Genomic DNA, 26,959 nt, shown 5'->3' with positions numbered 1-26,959 from the left:
TTGCTGGTTACCTGGGAGAAGAGGCCAACCCCCACCTGGCTACAATGTCCCTTCAGGTAGTTGTAGACAGTAATAAGATCACCCCTGAGCCTCCTCTTCTCCAGGCTAAACAGGCCCAGTTCCCTCAACCTCTCCTCATAGGATTTGTGTTCCAGGCCCCTCACCAGCTTTGTTGCCCTTCTCTGGACATGTTCCAGTACCTCAACATCTTTCTTGAATTGAGGGGCCCAGAACTGGACACAGTACTCAAGGTGTGGCCTGACCAGTGCTGAGTACAGGGGAAGAATAACCTCCCTTGTCCTACTGGCCACACTGTTCCTGATGCAGGCCAGGATGCCATTGGCTCTCTTGGCCACCTGGGCACACTGCTGGCTCATCTTCAGCTTACTATCTATCAGTACCCCCAGGTCCCTTTCCTCCTGGCTGCTCTCCAGCCACTCAGTCCCCAGCCTATAGCGCTGCTTGGGGTTATTGTGGCCGAAGTGCAGAACCCTGCACTTGGCCTTGTTAAATCTCATCCCATTGGCCTCTGCCCACCCATCCAGCCTGTCCAGGTCCCTCTGCAGGGCTCTCCTACCTTCCAACAGATCAACACCTGCTCCTAGCTTGGTGTCATCTGCAAACTTACTGATGCTGGACTCAATGCCCTCGTCCAGATCATCAATAAAGATATTGAACAGGACTGGGCCCAGCACTGATCCTTGGGGAACACCACTTGTGACTGGCTGCCAACTGGACGTGGCACCATTCACCACCACTCTCTGAGCTCTGCCATCCAGCCAGTTCTTGATCCAGCACAGAGTGAATCTGTCCAAACCATGAGCTGCCAGCTTGGCTAGGAGCTTCTTGTGGCAGACAGTGTCAAAGGCTTTGCTGAAGTCCAAGTAGACTACATCCACAGCCTTCCCCACATTCACCAGGCGGGTAACCTGATCATAAAAGGAGATCAGGTTGGTGAGGCAGGACCTGCCCTTCCTAAACCCATGCTGGCTGGGCCTGATCCCTTGGCTATCCTGTAGGTGCTTTGTGATGGCACCCAAGATGACCTGTTCCATGACCTTGCCTGGCACTGAGGTCAGGCTCACAGGTCTGTAGTTTTCTGGCTCCTCCTTACGACCCTTCTTGTGTATGGGAATCACATTGGCCAGCTTCCAGTCTTCAGGGACCTCTCCAGTGAGCCAGGACTGCTGATAAATGATGGAGAGTGGCTTGGCCAGCTCAGCTGCCAGCTCTCTCAGCACCCTAGGGTGGATCCCATCCGGTCCCGTGGACTTGTGAGGATCCAAGTGACTTAGCAGATCCCTTACTGCTTCCTCATGGATTAGAGGGGGACTGTACTGGTCCCTGACTCCATCCACCACTTCAGGAGTCCAGCTGTCCTGGAGACAACCTGTCCCACTAGTGAAGATTGAGGCAAAGAAAGTGTTAAGCACCTCTGCCTTTTCCTCATCCTTTGTCACTATGTTCCCCTCTCTATCTAACAAGGACTGGAGGTTGTCCTTGGCCCTTCTCTTGCCATTCATATATTTAAAGAAACACTTTTTATTTTCCTTGGCAGCCGTGGCCAGCCTGAGCTCCAAGTGGGCTTTTGCCTCTCTAATTTTTCCTCTACAAGACCTAGCAACCTCCTTGAACTTCTCCTGGGACACCTCCCCTCTTTTCCAAAGGTGATACACTCTCATTTTAATCTTTAATTCCTTCAGCAGCTCCCTGCCCATCCAGCCTGGCTGCCTCCCTCGTCGGCTCATCTTCCGGCTCAGTGGCACTGCCTGCTCCTGTGCCTTCAGGAGTTCTTTCTTGAAGCAGGTCCAACCTTCCTGGACCCCTTTGTTTCTAAGGGCTATTTCCCAAGGAACTTTCTGAATTAGTTCCTTAAATAGGCTGAAGTTTGCCCTTCGGAAGTCCAGTGTGATGGTTTGGGGGTTACCCCGCCCCCCCACACTTTTGTATTTGCCCCAGCTAACTCAGACGGACCCTGGGAATATAGATGAAGCAATTTATTTACAGCTAGCAGAATTTACAAGCAGCTATTTACAATATATACAGTTAAATACAATTATATACAGAAATATACAAAGGATAAACAATACAAAAGCACAACTCCCCTCCCAGAAACCTGAGTCCCCAGGAGGGGCTCTCAAACCACCCCAACACCTCCCCCCGGCCCTCTCAACCTTACCCCAGTTCTCAGGAAGAAAAGAGGTGCAGCCAAGAGGTTAGGGAGCAAGGTTAGTAGGAGCAGGGTTAATGAGATGTGACCAGGTCTAAGGCAAAAGCAAGAGTGAGAAACAAAATGGAGAAAAAGTCTTTCTTCTTCCCAGAGTTCTCAGTGTGACTGTGAGAGAAGTAGACACAATTGTTTTTCATTTCACTGCCCGTTATCTAGTTCTGTTACCAAAACATCCCAGCTTGCTTCAAACTAGCACAATCCACCCCTTGTCTGCTTCGCTCAGAGTATCGCTGAGAATTATCCAATCTAACCTAAACCAATATTTACACTAAAACAATATATATATAATTCAGTTCACACTTCAATCAGATGTAGGTGATTCAAAAGCTCAGAACAGGGACTCCCGGGTGATGTTGGGTTCGTGCTCACATACTGTAGATTCTATCGTAGATTCTCTCAGTGTTGGGCGCCGATGCTACCTAGAACAGAAAACTCCTAACAACTTGAAGTTAAACTCTCTCAGCTAAGGTTAGATTTCTCTGTGGAATACACTGGATTTCACCATTCTCCTGCATTACCCAGTATGTATGACCAGGACCTTCAGCAGAAACCACCCCTCGGACAGGTTTCCCTTCGCCTGAAGGAGAAAATACCCAAACAGTTTTCCCTAACAGATTCTTCTCACGTACAACAGGAACTTTATCACCGTCTACTGTTTGGACCAAATCTGATTGTGCAGGTCCTGCTCTGTTTACTGAACCTCTACTATTTACCAACCAGGTAGCTTGTGCTAAATGTTTGTCCCAGTTTTTCAGAGTTCCACCCCCCATGGCTTTTAGGGTGGTTTTCAGCAAACCATTGTAGCGTTCAATCTTCCCTGAAGCTGGTGCATAGTAGGGTATGTGATAGATCCATTCAATACCATGCTCTTTGGCCCAGTTTTTCACAAGATTGTTCTTGAAATGAGTACCATTGTCTGACTCAATTCTCTCTGGAGTTCCATGTCTCCACAAGATTTGTCTCTCCAAACCAACAATGGTGTTACGTGCAGTAGCATGTGGAACTGGATAGGTTTCCAACCATCCAGTGCTGGCTTCTACCATCGTTAGCACATACTGCTTGCCAGAACGAGATCGAGGTAAAGTGATGTAGTCAATCTGCCAGGCTTCACCATACTTGTACTTTGACCATCTCTCACCATACCATAAGGGCTTGATTCGCTTAGCCTGCTTAATAGCAGCACAAATGTCACAGTCATAGATGACTTGGGTGATAGCATCCATGGACAAGTCAATTGACCTATCACGAGCCCATCGGTATGTTCCATCTCTGCCTTGATGTCCAGATGAGTCATGGGCCCACCGAGCTAAGAACAGCTCACCTCGGTGTTTCCAATCAAGGTCAATGTCAAGTTCAGAGTTGGTATCAACTTGAGCAATCTTAGCAGCTTGGTCTGCCTTCTGGTTATGTTGATGTTCCTCAGTTGCTCTGCTCTTAGGCATGTGTGCATCTACGTGCCGCACCTTCACTGGAATTTTCTCCAGCCGTGCATCAATGTCCTGCCATAGATCAGCACACCAGATAGGCTTTCCTTTCCTCTGCCAACCATTCTTCTTCCAGTCCTCCAGCCAACCCCATAGAGCATTGGCTACCATCCACGAGTCGGTGTAGAGGTAAAGGATAGGCCAATTTTCACGTTCAGCCACATCAAGAGCAAGTTGAACAGCTTTTACCTCAGCGAACTGACTGGATTCTCCTTCACCATCTTTCGTTTCGGTAACTCTCCTGGTTGGACTCCAAACCGCTGACTTCCATATTCGCTTGTTCCCAACAAGACGACAGGAACCATCTGTGAACAAAGCATAGTTCTTTTCCTGATCAGAGAGATCACCATAGGGAGGAGCTTCCTCAGCACGAGTTCTTTTCTCCTCTGGAGGTTTGGAACAGTCTGTGTCTTCCGGCCAGTTGGTGATCACCTCCACCAGACCAGGTCGGTCAAGATTACCCATTCGTGCTCGCTGGGTTATCAAAGCCATCCATTTAGACCAGGTTGCATCTGTGGCATGATGTGGTGATGAACCTTTGCCCTTGAACATCCAGTTTAGAACTGGCAGTCTAGGAGCTAAAAGCAATTGTGACTCAGTTCCAATCACTTCAGAAGCTGCTTTCACTCCCTCATAGGCTGCTAGAATCTCTTTCTCAGTTGCAGTGTAATTTGTCTCTGAACCTCTGTAACAACGTCCCCAGAAACCAAGTGGACGACCACGTGTCTCATTTGGAGCTCTCTGCCAAAGACTCCAAGTTGGACCATTGTCACTGGCAGCCGTGTACAGAATGTTTTTAATGTCTGGACCAGATCTCACAGGTCCCAGGCCCACTGCATGGACTACTTCTCGCTTGATCTGATCAAAGGCTGCTTGTTGTTCAGGCCCCCACTCGAAATTGTTTCTCTTACGAGTCACATCATGCAGAGGTTTGACAATCTGACTGAAACCAGGAATGTGTAGTCTCCAAAATCCCACCACACCAAGAAAAGAAAGTGTGTCCTTCTTACTGGTGGGAACTGCCATGGTAGAGACTTTGTTAATCACATCCTGAGGAATGTAACGGCGACCATCCTGCCACCGCACTCCCAGAAACTGAATTTCTCTGGCAGGTCCTTTGACCTTGTCTCTCTTAATGGCAAAACCTGCTTGCAACAGAATGTCAATGATTTTGTTACCTTTCTCGAAGACTTCCTCAGCAGTTTGGCCCCACACAATGATGTCGTCGATGTACTGGATGTGCTCTGGAGCTTTACCTTTCTCCAGTGCATTGTGGATGACTGAGTGACAGATGGTTGAGCTGTGTTTCCACCCCTGAGGCAAACGGTTGAACTGATACTGGATTCCTCTCCAGGTGAATGCAAACTGAGGCCTGCACTCCTTTGCTATGGGAATAGAGAAGAAAGCATTAGCAATGTCTATGGTTGCATACCATTTAGCCTCCTTCGATTCCAGCTCGTACTGGAGTTCCAGCATGTCCGGCACAGCTGCACTCATGGGTGGCGTCACCTCATTGAGGGCACGAAAGTCAACTGTCAGTCTCCAGTCGCCCGTAGGTTTGCGCACAGGCCAGATGGGACTGTTGAAAGGTGAATGAGCTTTCTCGATGACAGCCTGACTCTCCAATTGACGAATCAGCTGATGAATGGGCAACAAAGAGTCACGGTTAGTTCTGTACTGCCTATGATGAACGGTTTGAGTTGCAATTGGCACTTCCAGGTCCTCTATGTCATGATGTCCCACAACTGCAGATTCATCAGAAAGTTCAGGTCTAACAGACAATTTCAATTTATCATCCTCAATCTCTACAGATGCTATTCCAAAAGCCCATTTGTGACCCTTAGGATCTTTGAAACAACCTTGTCTCAAAAAGTCAATTCCCAAAATGCAAGGCGCATCAGGACCAGTTACAATAGTATGTGTCTTCCACTCTTTACCAGTTAAACTGATCTCAGCCTGTACCTTAGTTAACTCTTGAGATCCACCAGTGATTCCAAAAATAGAAATGGACTCTGTCCCTTTACAATTAGATGGCAATAAAGTACACTGAGCACCTGTGTCAACTAAAGCCCTGTATTTCCGAACTCTTGAACTGCCAGGCCACCTAATGAATACATTCCAATAGATTCGGTTCTCTCCACTATCCCTTTCCTCCTCCTGGCTGGAGGCAGGGCACCCCTAATGCTGAACATGGCATGTAGGGTGTACACAGTGATTGGTGTTGTTGTGAGAGGAACTGCAACTGTTGGAACAATTGCAGTTGCTCTCAGGAGCTGAAGAAGTGACAGCTACTTTCCTGGCATTATTGCCTCTGCTTCTGCCACTCTGCAGTTCCTTGACCCTCTTTGAAAGAGCTGAAGTAGGTTTACCATCCCATTTGTTCATGTTCTCCCCGTATGTGTCACGCAGAAGTATCCACAGTGACGCACGTGATTGCTGCTGTCTGGGTGGAATTTGTCTCCTCCTAGGCTGGAATTGCCTTGCAGGAGGTGGGCGTCTGTTCCTGACCGCAGAAACATGCACCCATTCAGATGATGCAGGAACGGTGTCTTTTACCAGATTGGTAATGTTTTTAAGATCCTCCTTCAGTTCTTTCATGCCATTTCTAATACCATTCTCAATACTATCCTTCATCTCTGTAGTCATAGTCTTAATGGCACAGATTATACCAGAATGTGACAAGCTATCCTCTATCTGCCTGAGCTGATCAGTGAACTCACCAACAGTGAATGACCTTCCATTATCACTCCTTGCTAGGAACTTACTGGCCAAGATGTTAGCATAGGATGAAGGAGCAAGCTTAATCAGCTTCTTCATGAGACCTGTTCCCAAAGGAATATCATCAGGCTCATGAGTACCATGATCTCCATAAAGCACTTCCTTCACAGCAAACTCCTTCAGAAGCTTAATTCCCTGCTCAACAGTGTTCCACTTCTTGGCAGCCCATGGCAAATCATCTCGGGAAGGATATCTCATAGCCACAGCCAACAGAAGGCGTGTCCACAAGCTAACCCTACCAAGAGGACTTGCCAGGTGTTTGTCCACTCCACTCTCCTTAGTGAGTGGTCCCAGCTGCTTGGCAGACTTGTCTCCTACCTGCAGAGCATTTGCACCAATGCCACGGCATCTCACTAGCCAGCTTAGGATTGGCTCACCTGATTCCCTTGTGTATTCCTTCCTAACTTCCCTGACCTCTCCGAGTGGATCCTTGGAGCCTTGGATGTCATCTTCCTCCTCCTCTTCCTGTTGTTCTGGTGGTGCCTGGCCTAACACAATCTTCCTCATAGCATTCCTAAACTCATGGGAAGCATCCTCTCTCTTGGCAGCTAACCTCACAGCACTCCTCTCACTTGAGTATTGTTGTCTCAGCACATCTACAAGGTCTCGCAGACTAACTGCCTCCTCTTCCTCCTCTTGCTGCTGATCACCAGAGGTCCCATCTCTTACATCCTCCTGCGAACCACTCTTTGTCTTAGCTTTTGCCTTAGCAGGTGCCAGAAGGGCCTGAGCAGCAACAGACTTGGATGTGTCTGCTGGAGGATTTGAATCTTTAGGAGTCTGACCTGAAGGGTTTGAATCCTTAGGAGTCTGACCTGGAGCATTTGAATTATTGGAGGTCTGACTTGGAGCATTTGTATCCTTAGGGGTCTGACCTGGAGCTTGTGAGTTCAAATCTGCCTTGCTTTTAACAGGAGGATTCTGATTCTGGTCTGCTGGCTGGGGGTTTGAATTGGCTGAGCTGGTGTCATTAGGATTTGGACTGACTGGGCTAGCGTTACTAGCACTAGCGGGATTGTTTGCCTGTCCTCCTGGGATGCCTGCCAACCCTGACTTGTTTTCATTTTTGCTAGGAACATTCTGATTTTGGGTACCTGCCTGTGCTCCTGAGGCTCCTGCTGAACTCTGCGGCCTGTTTTGGTTATCCTTATCATTGTTTACGTTAGTGGCAGGAACACTGGCTGTGTTCCCAGCACTTGGAGAAGGAGGGGCAGAGGCTGGCAAGGGGGAAGCCGATAACTGTGTTCCCTTGTTTTGCAGTGAAAGAGACTGCTTCTGAGACACAGAATTTTTCCTAGCCCTTACAGAAACTGGTTTTGAATTTTTCACCAATAATGCCAAAATTAATATGAATATTAAAATCATGAGGCAAATATTAAAAACTGTGAGAAGAAAAACAGTTTTACAAGAGCATGTACCTATGCAAACAGTTGGAATTCCTGTCTTAGGCTGAATAACTCTCATTAGAGCCATATTTAAAGCAGAATTTCCATTGATTGTCACATTATTGACCAGAGCTCCTGTAATGTCCTTGGTAATATTCTCAGAGATATTAAAACCAGCATAACCAAGAATAAAATCACCCCAGCTCCAGAACATATCTGAAACCTTAGCTTTAGCCTTATTATAAGCCAGATCAATGAAATAAGCAACAATTTGACCTTTTAACCAACTAAATGCCAAGAAAACAAAACCAGACCAGAGCAATGCACCAACCAAATACAATAGCTGCTTGATTAGCTTCATCTTAATTCCCAGAGCTAATTTCCACTCACTGAAATATCTAGCCCCACGTTGGGCGCCAATTAAAAAATGTGATGGTTTGGGGGTTACCCCGCCCCCCCACACTTTTGTATTTGCCCCAGCTAACTCAGACGGACCCTGGGAATATAGATGAAGCAATTTATTTACAGCTAGCAGAATTTACAAGCAGCTATTTACAATATATACAGTTAAATACAATTATATACAGAAATATACAAAGGATAAACAATACAAAAGCACAACTCCCCTCCCAGAAACCTGAGTCCCCAGGAGGGGCTCTCAAACCACCCCAACACCTCCCCCCAGCCCTCTCAACCTTACCCCAGTTCTCAGGAAGAAAAGAGGTGCAGCCAAGAGGTTAGGGAGCAAGGTTAGTAGGAGCAGGGTTAATGAGATGTGACCAGGTCTAAGGCAAAAGCAAGAGTGAGAAACAAAATGGAGAAAAAGTCTTTCTTCTTCCCAGAGTTCTCAGTGTGACTGTGAGAGAAGTAGACACAATTGTTTTTCATTTCACTGCCCGTTATCTAGTTCTGTTACCAAAACATCCCAGCTTGCTTCAAACTAGCACATCCAGTGTGGAGGTTCTGTTGATGCCCCTCCTGGTTTCTCCACGTGTCCTTGCCCATGGCTGGGAATTGAACTTAAATGATTTTTAAGATCCCTTCCAAACCAGACCATTCTATGACAAGAAAGCCAAAGATGCTCTCCAGTTTTGTTTATCTTGTGACATGTTGGTGGGTTATAGTATGTGATTCTTTGGCTTGATGTTGGGTTTTAGTCTGGTGCTAGTCTTGCTGTTTGACCCCACAGTATCAATCTATGATAACTCTCTCATCCCAGATGTAAAGTTCCCCAGGATTGGTTTTTCCTCAGATAATTTAGAGCAAGCAAGAGAAGGAGCTTTTGTTGTTAGGAGCTCATCTGGTCAGAAAGTCTTTAATTCCATCTGAATCTGTCCTTAACCTGCCCTGAATGAGCACTCCTGATAGAGATCTTCAGCCACAGCCAGGAAGGACTGAGGGCTGTTATGCCTATTTGTCACACATCTCTATTTTATCTGTTTATGTCTTCTGAATAATTGAATTTCACATCTCAATTCAGATGGACTTGTCATTTCTCTGCCTTCTTCATGCACTCCCTATTTTTTCTCCTATTTTTTTTGCCTACCCCAGAATCTTTTTTGTGTAAGAAAATAGACAATATCCATGGCTCTAGCTGTGAAGTTTGTGAACTGTGAAAGAGTTTTAAGATACTTATGAACTATTCAGCCTCTTCTTTTTGTACTAATGTCATGGATAGTAAGTACATATATACTTTTGTGTTCAGATTTAGGACTCTCACTACAAGAAAGACTTTGAACTGCTGCAGTGTGTCCAGAAAAGGGCAACAAAGCTGCTGAAAGGTTTGGAGAACAGAGCTGAGAGAACTGGGTGTGCTAGTTTGAGCCTAGCTAGAATATTCTGGTGAGAAAAATTAGATGATAGGCTGTGAAAAGGAAACAATGGTGATGTCTGCTTCACTCATAGGCTTGCTGAGGTGTATAAAAACAAGAACACAGACACAGATAAGAGAGTTTGCTCTCTGGCTTGGGGCTGCACTTCTCTCTCTCCCTAACTTGCTGTCTGTGACTAATCTGTCTGCTTCCTAACCCCCCGTGCCGATCCTCCAAACTCACCTCAAAGGTAAGGCAAAGTCTGGGATAAGGTAGAGGGATGGGAAGAAGGTGGAAGGGTGATTGAGAGCCCCTCCTGGGGACTCAGGTTTCTGGGAGGGCTGTTGTGTTCCTGTATTGATTTTTACCTTGTCTATTTCTGTCTATAGTTCTATATATTGTAAATACCTGCTTGTATATTGTGCTAACTGTAAATGTAAAGCTTCATTTCTCTAATTTCCAGATCACCTGAGTCTAGACTGGGTGATTTTCCTAAGTGTGGGAGGGCAGGTAACACTGAGGAGTGTTTATTCTGGAGAAAAGGTTGCTGAGGAGAGACCTCACTGTCCTCTACAGAGGTTGGAATAAGGTGGGGATTGGTCTCTTCTCTCTAGACACAAGTGACAGGATGAGAGGACATGGCCTCAAGTTGCAACCAGGGAGGTTTGACTTTTGGGTCTTAGAAGAAATGTCTTGACTGCAAGGGCTTTCAAAGACTGGCACAAGCTTCCCAGGAAGGTTGTTGAATCCACACCCCTGGAAGTGTTTCAAAGAGGCAGAGATGTGTTGCTGAGGGACATAGTTTAGCACCAGCCTTGGTAGAATTAGAGAATGGTTGGGCTGGGCTGTCTTAAATGGTCCAACCAAAGTGATTCTATTATGATAGCTTGAAGCCCTTCCTGAGAAAGGGCTGTATCCAGCATGGCTAGAAGGAAGAGGTGTGCAGCAGCACACTGTGCACTGTAGCTAGGCCTCTTCCTCGAAGCTGATGTCAGCCACATCGAGGAAAAATGCAAAATTTTGGAGAAGTCTGTGTTGAATGGGTGAGGGAGTGAAGAAATGGAAGGGCAACAGGCAAAAATATACCTAGTGTTGTCATACATAAAAGGTGAGAAATACATATGGTATGTTTTTCATCTTTGTCTTCAGCCAAGGGAGGGGAACTGGCAATTCCCTCATGTGCAGTAGGCTGAGAATGATGAGTGGACTTTCCCTTCACCTGTCTTGTTGAGATAGATGTGCTTAAAACTGTTATGGGAGCAGTTGACCCTTGACAGACCAGATTATGCATCTGGAGACAGGCTCAGTAAGCTGACTTTGGAATCTGATTGTTAACTTCTCCTCCTAGAAAGTAAGCAAAATGGATGGAGTAGGTTCGTTAGCATGAGAGCTCTGATGCCAAGAGCTGGCTGGAAGTTGAGAAAGGAACTAAATCTTTCTGTCCATGTCAGAGATGTAGATCTGGAAGAGATGTATTGAGTCTGTCTTCATTAGAGATCAGCAAACAGAGGCAGATCTATGGGGCAAATAAATCCTTCTACAGAGAAACTTAATTCTCCCTGCAGTAGGAAACTGCAGATGGAAAAGCCTGGGTCAGGCATGTGCTTTGAGCTGAGTGGCTCCTGAGGTGGTGGAGCTATCAGTCTGGGAGGAAATCCTGTTTCCTTGATATGATCTTCAAAAACCAAAGGAAGGTGCAAATATTTCCAAAATGCCTTCGTTAGCAGCAGTTAGGTGGCAGAGGCATGACTTCAGCCAGCAGATACACAACTGTCTTTTCTCTTGAGAACTGGAAGCATTGTCTTTGTCTAAGTAACAAAAAAACCCTCACCAAAATACTTGAGAGGATAATCATAGAATCAGCCAGGGTTGGAAAGGACCACAAAGATCATCTAGTTGCAACCCCCCTGCCATGGGCAGGGACACCCTACCCTAGAGCAGCCTGGCCAGAGCCTTATCCAGCCTGGCCTCAAACACCTCCCTGAGAAATCCATTCCAGCTTCTCACCACTCTCATGCTGAAGAACTTCCTCCTCATGTCCAGTCTGAACCTTCCCGTCTCCAGCTTTGCTCCACTCCTCCTAGTCCTGTCACTACCTGATAGCCTAAAAAGTCCCTCCCCAGCTTTTTTGTAGGCCCCCTTCAGATACTGAAAGGCCACAATCAGGTCCCCTCAGAGCCTACTCTTCTCCAGCCTGAACAGCCCTCACTCCAAAATGCAGCCACTCACTCCAAAATGGGTTCTGAACATCACTGCTATTCCCCCCTGTGTTTTGTAGTGGTTGTTTCCTTTTGTGTAGTCACGAAGGAGCAGCAGCAGACCCTGCCTTTGATTCTCTTTTATGCCTGTGTCTCTCTGTTTCAGGCATGGTCTTGCTACAGCAGGTCTCCAATATCTTGTACCTGTCTTGCTGAATGGTGGTGTCCTCTTGAACGTGGACACGTGGTTTGTTATTTGACTTCACCTGTGTTCTACTCTTGGCATTCTTCTGAACTTGGAAAGTTTTTTGCCAAGCAGATCAGTGTTGGAATCATGGAACCAGAGAGTGGTTTGGGGTGGAAAGGGCATGAAAGTTCATCTAGTTACAAACCCCCTGACAAGGGTAGGAACACCTCCCACTAGACCAGATTGCTCAAGGCCTCATCCAACCTGGCCTTGCACGCTTCCAGGATGGGCCATCCACCACCTCCCTAAACAACCTGCTCCAGTGTCTCAACACTCTCACTTGAAAGAATTTCTTTCTAATCTCCAGTCTAATTCTCCCCTCTCCAAGTTCAGAGTCATTGCCTCTCATCCTATCATTACAAGACTTAGGAAAAGTCCTTCCCCAGCTCTCCTACAGCTTCTTTCATGTACTTGAAGGCTGCTAAAAGGTCTCGCTGGAGCTTTCTCTTCTCCAGGCTGAACAACCCTAACTCTCTTAGTCTGTTCCCACAGAATAAATGCTCCAGCCCTTGACCACCTTTGTGGCCTCCACTGGATGCTCTCCAGCAGCAACATGTGCTTCTTGAGCACCAGAACTGGAGGCAGTGCTGCAGATGGGGTCTCAGCATAGCAGCTGACTTCTGGGATGCCAGTGAGCATTGCTGGCTCATGGTGAATTTGCCATCAACTGACACCCCCAAGTCCTTCTTCTCCAGACTGCTCTTGAGACACTTTTCTATCAGCCTGGACTTTTGCTTCACATTGCCCTGACCCTGGTGTGAGACCCTGCACTTATACCTTGTTGATGCTGATCAGAGATACCTCCTTGTAGTCACCGTTTTCATACTCGACACAAGTGCTTCTGAGCAGCATACAACTTCTGAACTGTAGGAAAGGATTCACCTTTTTTTGCTCCAAATATGCACACCAATTGAATGCTTCTGTCCTCTGCAGCATGAAGGGCCTGGAACACAAACCCTGTGAGGAGAGGCTGAGGGAGCTGGGGTTGTTTAGCCTGGAGAAGAGAAGCCTCAGGGGTAACCTCATTGCTGTCTACAACTACCTGAAGGGAGGCTGTAGCCAGGTGGGGGTTGGCCTCTTCTCCCAGACAACCAGCAACAGAACAAGGGGACACAGTCTCAAGTTGTGCCGGGGTATGTATAGGCTGGATGTTAGGAGGAAGTTGTTGGCAGAGAGAGTGATTGGCATTGGAATGGGCTGCCCAGGGAGGTGGTGGAGTTACCATCCCTGGAGGTGTTAGAAAAAAGCCTGGATGAGGCACTTAGTGCCATGGTCTAGTTGACTGGCTAGGGCTGGGTGCTAGGTTGGACTGGATGATCTTGGAGGTCTCTTCTGGCCTGGTTGATTCTATGATTCTATGTATCCCTACTGAGGGAGAATAAAAAGTCGATAGCAGGGTGGATAAATGGGAAAAAAATGCATGAAGCTATTTTGTTGTTAAATATCCTACATGTACCTAGGATAATTATCTCTAGGTGTTCAAGAAACATGTGGACATGGCACTTTGGGCCAGAGTTTAATGGTCATGGAGGTCTTAGGCTGATGGTTTGGCTTGATGACCTTGGATGTCTTTTTCAACCCAACCAACTCTGTGATTCTATAAACTGAAGCACGCTGAACAAAGCTTTTAATTCAGATGCAAATTTCAGGAGTTCTGGCACATGCTTATCCCCCAGCAGGTTTTTAGCAGGTCGCTGAAGGAGCCGGACTGCAGCTAGCTCTCCAGCAGCTTGCTGCCATGACTCACTGCCACCTTCAGAGTGACAGGTTTTTGGACAGTGGCATGACTTTCTGTATGGAACCTACAGTCTTATGTCCCACAGCACATGCTGTGTCCTGATCAGTCTGGATTTAGTTCAATGCTTTCCAGGTTAGTACAATGCTGCAGAGTGGATTAAGAATGCCAGTGTGTTGGACAGTCAGTTATCTCCTCCTTCCCATTTTCTGTTCCCTCCCATACAGTAATGCAGTATTTATGGTTTTAATTAACTCTGAGCAAATTTATGACTTTCCTGTCCTGTAAAAGCATCATTAAAATAGTGCAGATGGGCACCCAGATGAGGCTTTGGGTTTTCCAGAAGGCAGAGGAGCATCCATGCTGAAACCTGCCAGTTTTGTAGATGCTGTGCATCTCCATGGCTGGCTTTCAGGAGAGTTTAATGCATTTTGGAATGGCAGTAGGTGGCTTTGATATAGAACTTGAGGTTTCTTTGTGGTGCAGCTGGCATGTTGTCAAGTCTGTAGCCATGCCTGATGTCTTAATATGAACAAACTTAGGGTACTCTGCTTTAAGATGAAAATTCTGTTGTTTGTGTATATGTGATTTACAGTGAGAGTGATAAAACACCAGGACAGGTTGCCCAGGGATGTGGTTGAGGCCCTATCCCTGGAGACATTCAAGGTCAGATTTGTGTTCCTGAGAAACTTGCTTTAGTTGGAGGTGTCCCTGCTCACTGCAAGAGGGCTGGACAAGATGACTTCTGAGGGTCCTTTGCAATCCAGTGCAATCTGTATGGCTCTGTGTCTGATTTTTCTTACACTCCATACCCACCTGGTTGCCCATTCATTATCAGACCTCTGATCAGCTATTTTATTCTACTCCAGTTTCTATGGAAAGGCAGCACAAGTGCATGGCTTCTGGACTGGGTAAGAAGCAATGAATCATGCAGTCTGCCCCAAAAGTGTGGTGCAGCACCTCTTTGGATCCCTATACATCCAGACAGATAATGGATCTCACTGGGTCATGAACTGAGAGCATGCATGGGGTGGCAACAACTTCCTAAGCTGTTACTCAGCAGCAGTTAACCATGTGGTTGTTTTGATAGCTGGTCTGCTATGGGATGGAGCTGAGATATCCCAAAATGAAGGTGCTGAAATGCTTCAAAATAATTTCTACTGTTACTGGACTGAGTTGAGTTCCCTTCTGGGTACTGATCATTCTTAAAGCTTCTGAAATGAATTTTCTTGAAGGGCTGTGGATTCACAATCCTTAGAGTTCATAGATTCCTAGAATGGTTTAGGTTGGAAAGTACTTTAAAGTTCATCTAGTTCCACCTCCCCCCACCATGAACACCTCCCACTAACCCAGGTTGCTCAAGGCTTCATCCAACCTGGCCTTCAACACCTCCAGGGAGAGGACAGCCATGATCTGCCTGGGCATCCTGTCTCACTACCCTCACTGTAAAGAATTTCTTCCTAATCTCCAGTCTAAATCTCCTCTCCTCAGGCTTAAAGCTGGTCTCTTGTCTTCTTAGCACTACAAGCCCTTGTAAAATGTTCTTCTCACTAACACTTTTGTGTGGATCACTCTATGACAATCACTATGACAATCAGATGTGCGAGAGAGGTTTTAATCTGTAACACATTACCTGTAGAACAGGAAGTGTTTCCCATCTCTGTGAGTGTGAACATCTTCATAGATAGCTGGACATAGAAAATGAACAGAAGTTTCCGTGATGTTTGCAGGCATTTTTCACCCCTTCTCTGCGCTGATGCCATAAAGCTGCAATAAAATACAAAGAGAAGCTGAAACAAAGAATCCAGACCCATCAGTGACATTAGCACCTGAAACAAGATGGATATGACTGATCAGCAACCAGCTGTGAGAGGCTTGGTAGCACAGCATGGTCTCCAAGCCGATCTAGGAAACCAAACTAACCATGAGTATGCAGAAAGGACTGCACTGGGTGAATGAAGAGATGTTATTAGCTGGCCATTTAGCTCAAAGAGGCTGGGTGCTGAAGGACCAGGGCTAATATTTTTCTAGCTAATACCTACTTGTAGGAGACAGTTTGGAGATAGTGCTCTCATAGGCTGAGAAAAGGCCCTAGGCAGGGAATTTCTGAAGAACAAAATGTCAAAGAAATGTTAGTTCTGCTTTGTGGGGTTTAATTTCTTTTTTTTTTTTTTTTTCCCCTAAAGGTCAGGTTATCTGCAACTTGGATCTTCATGGTGTAAGGGGAAGAGATTGGGATGTACTTTGGCTTAGCTCTGACTTGTGAGAAGACAGTGTGGAAAATGCTGTGACCTCTGACATTTACTGCTGAAGCTCCAAGCTTCCACTGCTGGCTGCAGGTAGCTGTAGACATTATCTTCTTGACATAGGTGCTGCTGTGGTTAGTTGCACAACATAATTGAAAGACAAGGCCATGTGGCATAGTGTAATTTGTGTGATGAAAAGAGCTTCTCTGGGACTCAGATGGAAGGTGCTGAAGGTATGTACAGACCCTGCCCAAATCTGAGGAAGTTTAGAGTCACAGAATGGTAGGGGTTGGAAGGGACTTTCTGAGATTGTCTAGTCCAAACCCTCACAAAAGCAAGATCACCTAGAGCAGTTCACACAGGAACATATCCAGGCAGGTCTTGAAAGTCTCTAGAGAAAGAGACTCCACAACCTCTCTGGGCAGCCTGCTGCAGGGTTTTGTCACCCTCACAGCAAAGATTTTTCTCTTCATGGTGAGGTGGGACTTCCTGTGTTCCACTTTGTATCCAATGTCCCTTGTGCTCTTACTGGGCACCACTGAAAAGAGCCTGGCACCTTAATCCTGCACCCTACCCTTTGGTTATTTATCAATATCAATAAGATGTCTTCTCAGTCTTCCCCAGACTAAACAGACTCTGGCATCAGCCTTTCCTCATCACACAGACATTCCAGTCCCCTCATCATCTTTGTAGCCTCTGTTGGATTCTCTCCAGTATATCTCTGTTCCTTGTGTACTGGGGAGCCCTGAAGTGGATGCAATATTCCAGATGTGGTCTCACGAGGGCAGAAGAGAGGGAGAAGGAGAACCTCTCTGGCCATGCTGGCCACGGTCTTCTTAACGTGCCCCAGGGTACCATTGGCCTTCTTAGCTACCAGACCACATTGCTGTCTCATGGATAACTTATTATCCACCAGGACTCTAAGGCTTTTCTTCGTGGAGCTACTCTCCAGCAAGTCAACCCCTAACCTGTGCTGCCACTTGGTGCCTTCACTGACTTCATTACATACACAGCAGCTCAGAAGGCTTCAGTAGGTGCCATGCACGAGTATATCCCTGGGGAAAAAATATTGTCTCTCAGTCTATCAAAATCCATTCCATCTTCTTCCCTCTCTTGAAATCACGATAAATGACTGCAGTAGGGACAGTAGATACAGTACTGTAATACAGAGAAGAAAACTGAGCTCATGGCTTTGTGCTCCCTCACTAAAGCATGGGCTGCAGAAACAAATGAGAATCGATTCCTTCAGCTGTCTTTGTCAAGAGAGATACAGGTCTTGCATACAGAGCTTTTGAGTCTTCTTTTTCTTGTGGCTCTTTTTATCATCACCAACTAGCACTGATGTTTTCCTAAACAACTTTGGTAACTATGCTAAAGGCAATTTAGCAGGAGCTATATTACTAAGGTGTAATTCTTCCCAGCAGTGTTATTTTAACTTCACCTAAAACACAGGACTGCTCCCTTGGGCCTACTGAAAGCAAATATTGCTGGAGTTTTGACTGGTAAGAGAGAAAAAAGGACAGAAAAAAAAAAACCTAACACAGTAAGAAGAAAATAAGAGGGGAAAAATATGAATAATGACCCTGGAGCTCCCTTTCAGTTTTCTTTCATGAAAGGCTGCTCACTGCCCACGAAGTCAGCTTCATTCTAGACCACTTCAGGCAGTGGTCATCCATCTATTAATGAAGTAATGCCAGTGGCAAACCTCTTCCTCACGATTTTAAATATGGGTGAAGACTGGGAAGGGATCTTATTAATGATTACAAGTATCTGAAGGGTGGCTGTCAAGAAGAAAGGGACAGGCTTTTTTCAGTGGTGTCCAGTGAGAAGACAAGGGGCAATGGATACAAACTGGAACACAGAAGTTCCACCTCAACAGGAACAACTTTTGAAGTAGCTCTACTATATAAAGCTTTAAAAGTTTTACTTCACTCTACCATGTTTTACAACCTCAACTTAGGCTATTTCTGAACTGTCCAGATTTCAGGTGATAAATATTTTTCATTGCTATTTGTAAGCAGTGTCCAGAAGGATTTGTTTTGTCTTTGTGTTGCTTTTAGGAATGTTTCTGACTGAGCTGGATAATAATATGAGATTGATACCATGTCTTTTTGCTATCAAAAACTCTCTTGCTGAATAACTTGGGGTAAAAAAAATACACAATAAATTGTAGTATTGTGGTGGGTTTTGCTTTCTTACTACACTGAGCTTGATTGAATGAGTCCTGAAGCTCATTCTGCTGTGTTTGGCTGTGGTTGGGAACAGAAAGAGCTGTCAGGGATCTGGCCAGGCAGATCTGACCAAGCTGGATCAATGGGCTGAGGTCAATTGAATGAAGTTTAACAAGGCAAGGTCCTGCACTTGGGTCACAACAACCCCATGAACATTCCAGCTTTGGGGCAGAGTGGATGGAAAGTTGGCCATTAGAAAAGAACTTGAGGGTACCAGTTGATAACTGGCTGAAGATGAGCTGGCAGTGTGCTCTGGTGGCCAAAAAAGCCACTAGCATCCTAGCCTGGCTCAGGAATAGTGTGGACAGAGGGACAGGGAAGGGATTGTCCACCTGTACTCATCACTGGAGGCCACACCTTGATCACTGGGTTCAGTTTGGGGCCCCTCAGTTCTGAAAGGACATTGAGGGACTCGTTGAGGGCAACAAAGCTGGTGAAGGGTCTGAAGAACAGGTCTGGTGAGGAGCAGCTGAGGGAACTGGGAGTGTTTAGTCTGGAGAAGAGGGTGCTGAGGGGGGACCTCCTTGCTTTCCACAGCTCCCTGAAAGGAGGTTGGAGCAAGGTGTCTCCTCTCCCTAGTATTGGGTGACAGAAAGAAGAAGAAATGGCCTGAAATTGTGCCAGGGGAGGGTTAAGTGGGATATTAGGGGAAATATCTTTGCTGTGAGAGTGGTCAGGGATTAGAACAGGTTGCCCTTGGAGGTGATGGAGTCACTATGCCTGGAGTTGTGCAAGAAATGTGTGGGCATGGCACTCTGGGACGTGTTTTAGTGGACATAGTGGTCTTAGGCTGAAGGTTAAGGTTGATGATCTTAGAGCTCTCTTATAAATAAAACAAATCTATGGCTCTATTGTCACAGTATCTGCAGTTCAACAGTAAGCAGACTTGCCAGAAATTCATGAAATGTTGTCCATGGTGACTGTCTAGCTTTGGCCTAACTTTCTTCTGTGGTTTCAAGCCTGTATTTGAGATCCAGATACTTAAAGTATTTCAGGATTTACAAGCTTAGGAGAATCCAAGCTCAGTCTTCATCCACTCTACTTCCAACTTGCAGAAGGGCAAAACTGACTGTTGTCTCCCTTTCCTTCTCTGACACATGTTCTGTAAGACTTGTTGTCACACAGGGAATTGCTGGAAACCCAAAACTTGTCAGTGAGGAGGACTCACCACATTTGCCATTCTCTTCTGCTTGCCATCAGACAGGAACTAATGCTAGGGGAGACTGTTTTTTCCTGCTCCCTACTCTGCACTCCTGCAGCCTCCCTAAGGAGGACAACACACAAATGCAGGTTGGTTTAGCTCTGACTGTTACATGACAGATTCAAGTAAATGTTCAGACTCCCTGACTAGTTCCAGATGCAGTGACTGTCTCCTCTTAAAATATATCATCTGCAAATTATCATCATGGGCTGGAACTGAGTGAGCTGCTTCAGAGGGCTATGAAACAATATCTGCAGAAAAAGAATAATGTTGGCTTGAGTTTCTCTGCTGTTGTTCTTGCTCTGGTCTTCACAGATTCACAGATTACAATGGATTAACCCTTAAAAGTCGTCCAACCCTCAAGCAGTCAGCAGGGACACCTCAGGCTGCTCAGGGCCACATCAAGTCTGACCTTGAATGTCTCAACCAAATCCCTGGGCAGCCTGTCCCAGTATTACATCACTCTCATTGTGCACAGCTTCCTCTTGATGTCCAACTTAAATCTTCCCTGTTATAGTTTCAAACTATTTCCCCTCATCCTATCATCACAGGCCCTTCCTGTAGGTCCCCTTCAGATACTCAAGTCCAGCTCTCAGGTCTGTCAGGAGCCTTCTCTTCTCCATGCTGAACAGCTCAAATTCTTTCAGCCTGTCTTCATAGGAGAGGTGCTCCAGCTATTTGGTCATCTTGGTGGCCCTCCTCTGGACCTGCTCCACCAATTCCATGCCTTTCTTCCATGCATGCAACATGTTTCTCATGAGGATGACTACACAGAATATGCTTTTCTATTTCTCTGAGCAGATTACAGTAGACAAGTTCATGACAAAGCAGTGCAGAAGGTGTGTGACATTCCTTTTTGTGTGTTGACTCAAGAATTAAAACACAGCAGAACCTTACCAGTGCATCTTCACTTCATGGAAATTAAAAATAAACCAAACAAACCACTCAAAATCTCTGTCTGGACATCCGGCAGACAATATGAGCAATATTTCCTTCCACCTACCCTGCTTTACATACTCCATAATGACAAGCAGAATGGCCTCTCTTCTTTCATTAGGAGGAAAAAAAGTGATGTTGAAATCCTATGAGAAGCTGCTAAGGGCACTGGGATTGTTTCATCTGAAGGAGGTTGAGGGGAGATTTCATTAGTCTCTACAACACTCTTTAGTGAGGTGGGGTTGGTATCTTCTCCCTAGTATCAGGTGATTAAAGGAGAAGAAATTACCTCAAATTGTGCCAGGGGAGGCTTAGGTTGGAAATTAGAAACAATTTCTTTGCTACAAGAGTGGTCAGGGATTGCAACAGACTACCCAGGCAGGTGGTGTAATCACCATCCCTGGAAGTGTGCAAGAAATGTGTGGACATGGCACTGTAACGGCCACAGTGATGCTCAGTTGACAGCTGGAGTCAGTGAACTTGCAAGCCTTTCCCATTGGAGAGAACGCTATAATTGTATCATGCATGGAGCTTCTGACTCTGGCAAAACCAATGGCCAGCCCTTGGAAAGTCTGTAGCTGTTTGGTGCTCTTGCTCTCCACAAGTTTCTTGCCAGTCATATGTTTATTAGAAGCAAAGAAGTGCAAGACTGTGTCATGACTTCACCCAGAGATGTTTCTCTGAATCAGCACCATCCAAGCAGCAGTGTAACTCTCACCATACTCCTGCTCCAGCACCACAAAGCCCTGCTGTGTCTGGACTTTTAATGTTGTAATATCAGATGGTGCCATTCCATCAGCTACTTGGGGGGTTTCATTTGTTCACTGGCATACAGGGCAAAATACTTGGACGTGGATGTGTGGGTTTTTGTTGTAGATTCATAGAACAGTTTAGTTTGGAAGGGACCTTGAAGATCATCTAGTTTCAAGCCCCATGTTATGGGCAGGGACACCTCCCACTAGACCAGATTGCTGGGCTTCCAGGGAGGAGTCATCCACAACCTCCCTGGGCAAGCTGTTTCAGTGTTTTACCACTCTCTTCTCCAGACTAAACAACTCCATTTCTCTCAGCTGCTCCTCACCAGACCTGTTCTCCAGACCCCTCACTGGCTTAGTTGCCCTTCTCTGGACACGCTGCAGCACCTTAGTGTCTTTCTTATATTGCAGTACCCAAAGCTGAACACAGTAGTTGTGGTATGGCTGCAGCAGTGCTAAGTACAGGATCCAGCATGAGCACTACGAATCCTCATCCTTTCTCCATTTTAGTGACTAGAACAGGACAACCCTACAGAGCAGTGCTTTGTATTCATTGACAAAAGCAGACTGTGCCACAGCCTAGCCTGGCCTGTTGGCAGCACTATCATCACACCCCTCTTCCAGCAGACTCTATCTCAGATGGACATGTCTGGAAAAGAGATAAGTGGAGAGTGAAGGCAGAAAACCCAAGAAATACTCACCCTGTGTTTGTATAATCTCAGTTTTTCCTCTCTATAAATGGCAATATGAGATACTTAAATTTTTGTGCAGCAAACAAATCACCTTAATTGAACATGGTTTTCATCTGAAAACAAGCCGTGGAGCTGAAGTCTGAAGGCCTCCAGAGAAAATAGCCCTATGATTTATACTAGTGTTGCAAGAACTAGAAGCAATTTGAAGAGCTGCACATGAATAATGCAGGGTGAGAAGAGCACAGGATGAAACCATTGAAAGAAAGTAAATGAAATCCCCTTCACACTGATACAGAGAGAGGAAAGTTCTTTAATCTGAATTATTTACCAGCACTGGTGATGTTGCAGAACCACCTCAGATCAGTAAGTATTTCAAGTCCTGGGACAGCTCTGATACCACCAATTCTGTAAAAATCCCTTCCTCCCCAAGAAGTGTCACACTATGACTATCCAGGGCAATATGGTGGCACATCCCCTCTGGAATATGCAGCATCAAGCTTACTAAGATCAAGTTCAGATGCAAAGCTTGATGTAGTTCAAGGGAAGTTGCCTGATGTGAACCTACTGGAAACACTATCAGTAAAACACCCTCAGTAAGTAACTTCTGTTGGAGTTCTGGCAGTAGTCTGTGCCCTTGCCCAGAAAAGTTGCCTTCAGGGGTCTCAGCAGGTGCTGCTGTTGTGATCCTGGACCATCCTAAAGAAGCTAATATTGTGCAGTGAGCATCCACCTCTCCAAAGCTCCCACATTCTTGTGCAAGGTGACTGCTGCTTTCAGGAGACAAAAATCTCCCTTGTTATCATCTCTCTTCCAAATACAAGCTTTTGCCAGCTGTTCTGTAGCAGGTGTCAAAGCATTCATTGGCAACCACTGCGAAGGGGAAGTCAAGGCTGAGCATGAGTCCAGTCTTTGAGGCTGGCCAAGACAAGACAAACCCTGCATGAGAAGGCCAGCACAGGGAACAGGAGCTGGCAGCACTATGCTGCTGGCCTCAAATAGCTGATGTGGACAGCTTTGGAAGAACTTAATATGGTCCAAACCCATCATAAACATCCCTGCACACAAATGCTTCTGGCATGCTTCATGCCATTATTCTGTATCATCCTCCTAAGAAACAAAGAACTAGTCTAGGTCTGCCAAAATACCAACAGAACTTTTCTACTTCCTTCATGCAACAGTAACCAAGAGGGTACCAGGAAGGACTACAAAGCAATGGTGCCATTTGATGTCAGGTCACATAGTTCTGAGCTCATGCTGCAGATGATCACACATTCTGGATCCAAGGCTGCCGTAATTTAGAGGACAATACCAAGATCTGGTGCCATTGCTACGCCGCAGATGGTTTAATATCCTGCCAATTATTTTGTCATTGGATGTTGGGTTTTTTTCCTTAGGGATGGCACTACCCAGTATACTGGGCCCAACCATACTTGTGAAACGTGCTTTGTTTTTGCCACACTGACCTGCTTGCCACTGAGATTCTGTTTGAATCACAGAATGGTCTGAGTTGGAAATGACTTTAAAGATCATTTAGTTCCTATTCCCCTGCCATGGGCAGAAACACCTCCCACTAGTCCAAGTCACTCAAGGCTTCATCTGACCTGGCCATGAATATCTCCAGGGAAGGAGTATCCAAAATCTCCCTGGGCAACCTGTTCCAGTGTCTCACCACCCTCACTGTCAAGAATTTCTTCCTAATCTCCAGTCTCAATCTCCATTTTTCCAGACTTAAGTTATTCCCTCTTGCCCTATCACTGCAAGCCTTTGTAAAAAGTCCCTCCCCAGCTTTCTCATAGGCCCCCTTCAGGTACTGGAAGGCTGCTCTAAGGTCTCCCTGGAGCCTTCTCTTCTCCAGGCTGAACAACCCCAACTCTCTCAGGGGAGATTCTGATCATCTTCGATGTCTCCTCTGGGTCCTCTTCAGCAGCTACATGTCCTTGTGCTGGGGGCACCAGAACTGGAGGCAGTGCTGCAGGTGGGGTCTCAGCAGAGGAGACAGAGGGGCAGAACCCCTTCCCTGTCCTGCTGCTCTCACTGCTTTGGATGCAGCCCAGCACATTGCTGCCTTCTGTACTGCCAGCAACCACTGCTGGCTCATGGTGAGGTTTTCAGCAACAAACACCATCAAGTCCTTCTCCTGGAAAAGTGGCTTGTGCATGTAAGTGTTCACATGATGGCTTCAGGATGGTGTCATCCTGCTTTTTAAACCCCACTGCAAAACAGAAACCTGTGCCAAGCCCATGAAAACCAATAATCTTTCTGTTATTATGTTATAAACCAAATTGCACTAAACACATATTTCCTTTAAAATAAAAGGTGCTCTTTGTTATTACTTTTTTCCTGGTAAAACCAACTTCATTAGTTTTACTGCCCCATTTTTACTCATTAACATTTAATAACATTTGTTGATGAAACAAAGGAAGCTAACTAGTTTTTTTGTTTTTAATAATTCAGTACTAACTTGCTCCTTCTAATATATGTAGATGCTGTATTGCTTTCTGGAACATTTTGAGCCAAACTCCTAAAGGCCCTTCAAGATTTTAGTGTTTTCCCTTGAATTCATCTAACTACCAGGTTTTATCCTTCGTTGGAGACTCACTTTGTGGCTGGAAGAGTCTTCAGAGGGAATGAAAAATGGAAAACCTTAATGTTCTCTTACTGTCATTGGCCAGATGCCAAATTTCATTGTGGATCTCTCCATATTGCTTAAGTGAGGAAAATCAGTTATGCCCCCTTCTTGGGGGGCAGAGACACCTTCCACTAGATCAGGTTACTGAAGGCCAGCCCAGCCTTGAACACCTTCAAGAAGGGGGCATCCACAACCTCCCCAGGCAACCTCTCCCAGTGTCTCTCCAGCCTCACTGAAAAGAATTTCTTCCTGATCTGCAGTCTAAATCTCCCCTCCTCCAGCTCAAAGCCATTGCTCCTTGTCCTGTCACTACAAGGCCTTCTAAAAAGTCCCTTCCCAGCATTCTTGTAGGCCCCCTTCAGGTACTGGAAGACTGCTCTAAGGTCTGTCTGGAGCTGTACCCCAGATCCCACAATTCAGAAAGACTTCATAAAGGGCAAGGTGTCAGGTAATAATTAAGGACATGTTCTCACATTCTAAGGGGAGCTTGTCACTGGTGGAACCTGGTTGTGATGATGACAGATGGGTTGTTGTCACCAAGTTATTCACAGTGATCAGGACGTCTTCCTAAAAAGAGATAGCTTATCTCACAGAACATTTCCTTGGAGGACAGTGGCATGTACTCCACTGAGGAGAGTGGGTTGATTTTCAGGGTGGTGATCGTGTGCTTACATTGTCTGACTATGACAGTGGCAGCTCAGGGAGTACAGTTCACTCATTAGAGTATTTCTGGCAGACCAAGGTATGTTGTTGGTGCAGCAAGAGCATCTAGTGCTCTGTGAAGCCTTCTGGTCTGATGAGCTTGGAAAGGACCTGATGAAAGAGGAGTGGAAGACAGCAGAGTAGAGGGCTCTTTTAGAGGAAACAACAAGAGCCTCACCAATTTGGCCTAGCAAGAGAGCATGGAGAAGTACCATCTAACTTTGTGATCATCTCAGACAAAGCAACAGCAGAGCATGACAAAAGCCACTGAAGGCAAAGGGATGAGCTGTCACAAAACCAGGAGAGTTATCAGGAACTTTTGAAGGGCACAGATTAGGAGGAGCTCCCTGCTATGTGTGGTGAGTTTTAGGAATGACCACCCAATGCACTTCAAACACCTTTGTAAGAAAATCCTTTGGGATGAGGCTGTCTTGCTTGAAAAAGACTTCTAAGATCATCAAGTCCAACCATCAATGTAAAGTCACCAATGGCCATTAAAGCATCTCCCAAAGAGCCATGTTTCTTGAACACCTTCAGGTATGGTGACTCCACCACCTCCCTGGGCAATCAGTCCCAAGGCCTGACAATTCTTTATGTAAAGTAAATAGGGATGAGAGTTGAGGTTTCTGTGGTTTGTTTGATTACTCAAGGTGATGCTGCTCAAGATTCTCACACCTGTTATGCACTGGCAACTGCTCTAACCCACATCACATTGCTGAATTGGATGATAACAAGATGAGTCTGGGCATTAATTGGTAAAATGGGCTGGAATTTTCTTGGGCTAGAACTTAATTCCCTGCAGTCTGACAAATACTTCAAAATGAAGGACACTGAAATGGAAAAGCTGTAAGAATTGAGTGGGATTTGAAGGTCTTCTGCTTGCATTAGTCAAAGCCAGTGGTGAATTAACAACTGGGCTTCTGCACAGCACTGCAGTAAATATTCTCTTTTTAGGATACCAGTAATTTAAATATGAATATGAAAAAAGCATATTTTAACAAGTGGTTCTTTAATTCCCATGCAAGTAGTGTTAGGTCTTTGTCAGTGCTTTCAAGTATCCTCTCTCTCTTCTATCTGTTTAGAAAAATCCAAAGTGTTGTGCACTAGAGCTCTGAGGATGTAGAATTGACATCTTCATTTCTGTGAATACAAGACATGGCAAAGAGTGTATAGATGACAGCTACTTGAAGCCTAGCAGGGCCCTCCACAACAAGTCTTTAATGAAGCATAAAGTATTAACAGAGTTGTGACACCATTAAAACTAAAAAATAAGTCATAAAATCTATGGCTCTCAATTCAGGCTTTTCATTTTCATTACAAGGAGACCCCTTGAATTAAAAGACTTCAAGACAAACCTCTTCTGTATCCAGAAGATTAGATCATCTGGAACTAATGACTACTGGTTTATTGGATATTGTTACTGCCAGACCTTTCAGACTGAACTCTGGGTCTCTTTGGCGTGTATTTTACACCTGACTGCTAATACAGTCACTGCTTTGCCTATGGACCAGAGGCAGAGTCTTCTACTGAAGTGTCCAATCAGCCTCATCAAGGGCTTGTAGATGCACTTGGTGGTGGTTCTTACAAGCACAGCTTTATATATTGACTTGTTAGTGCAGAAACTTTTTATTCAATGTTACTAAAATGGATATTTCAACAGATTTCTCTGTGTTTTCCTTTCAGTTAACAGAGGAAATCA

This window comes from Pogoniulus pusillus, chromosome 9, assembly GCF_015220805.1.
Source record: "Pogoniulus pusillus isolate bPogPus1 chromosome 9, bPogPus1.pri, whole genome shotgun sequence".
Lineage (NCBI taxonomy): Eukaryota > Metazoa > Chordata > Aves > Piciformes > Lybiidae > Pogoniulus > Pogoniulus pusillus.
The sequence above is the reverse complement of the archived record's forward strand: the minus strand, read 5'-3'. Positions refer to the sequence as shown.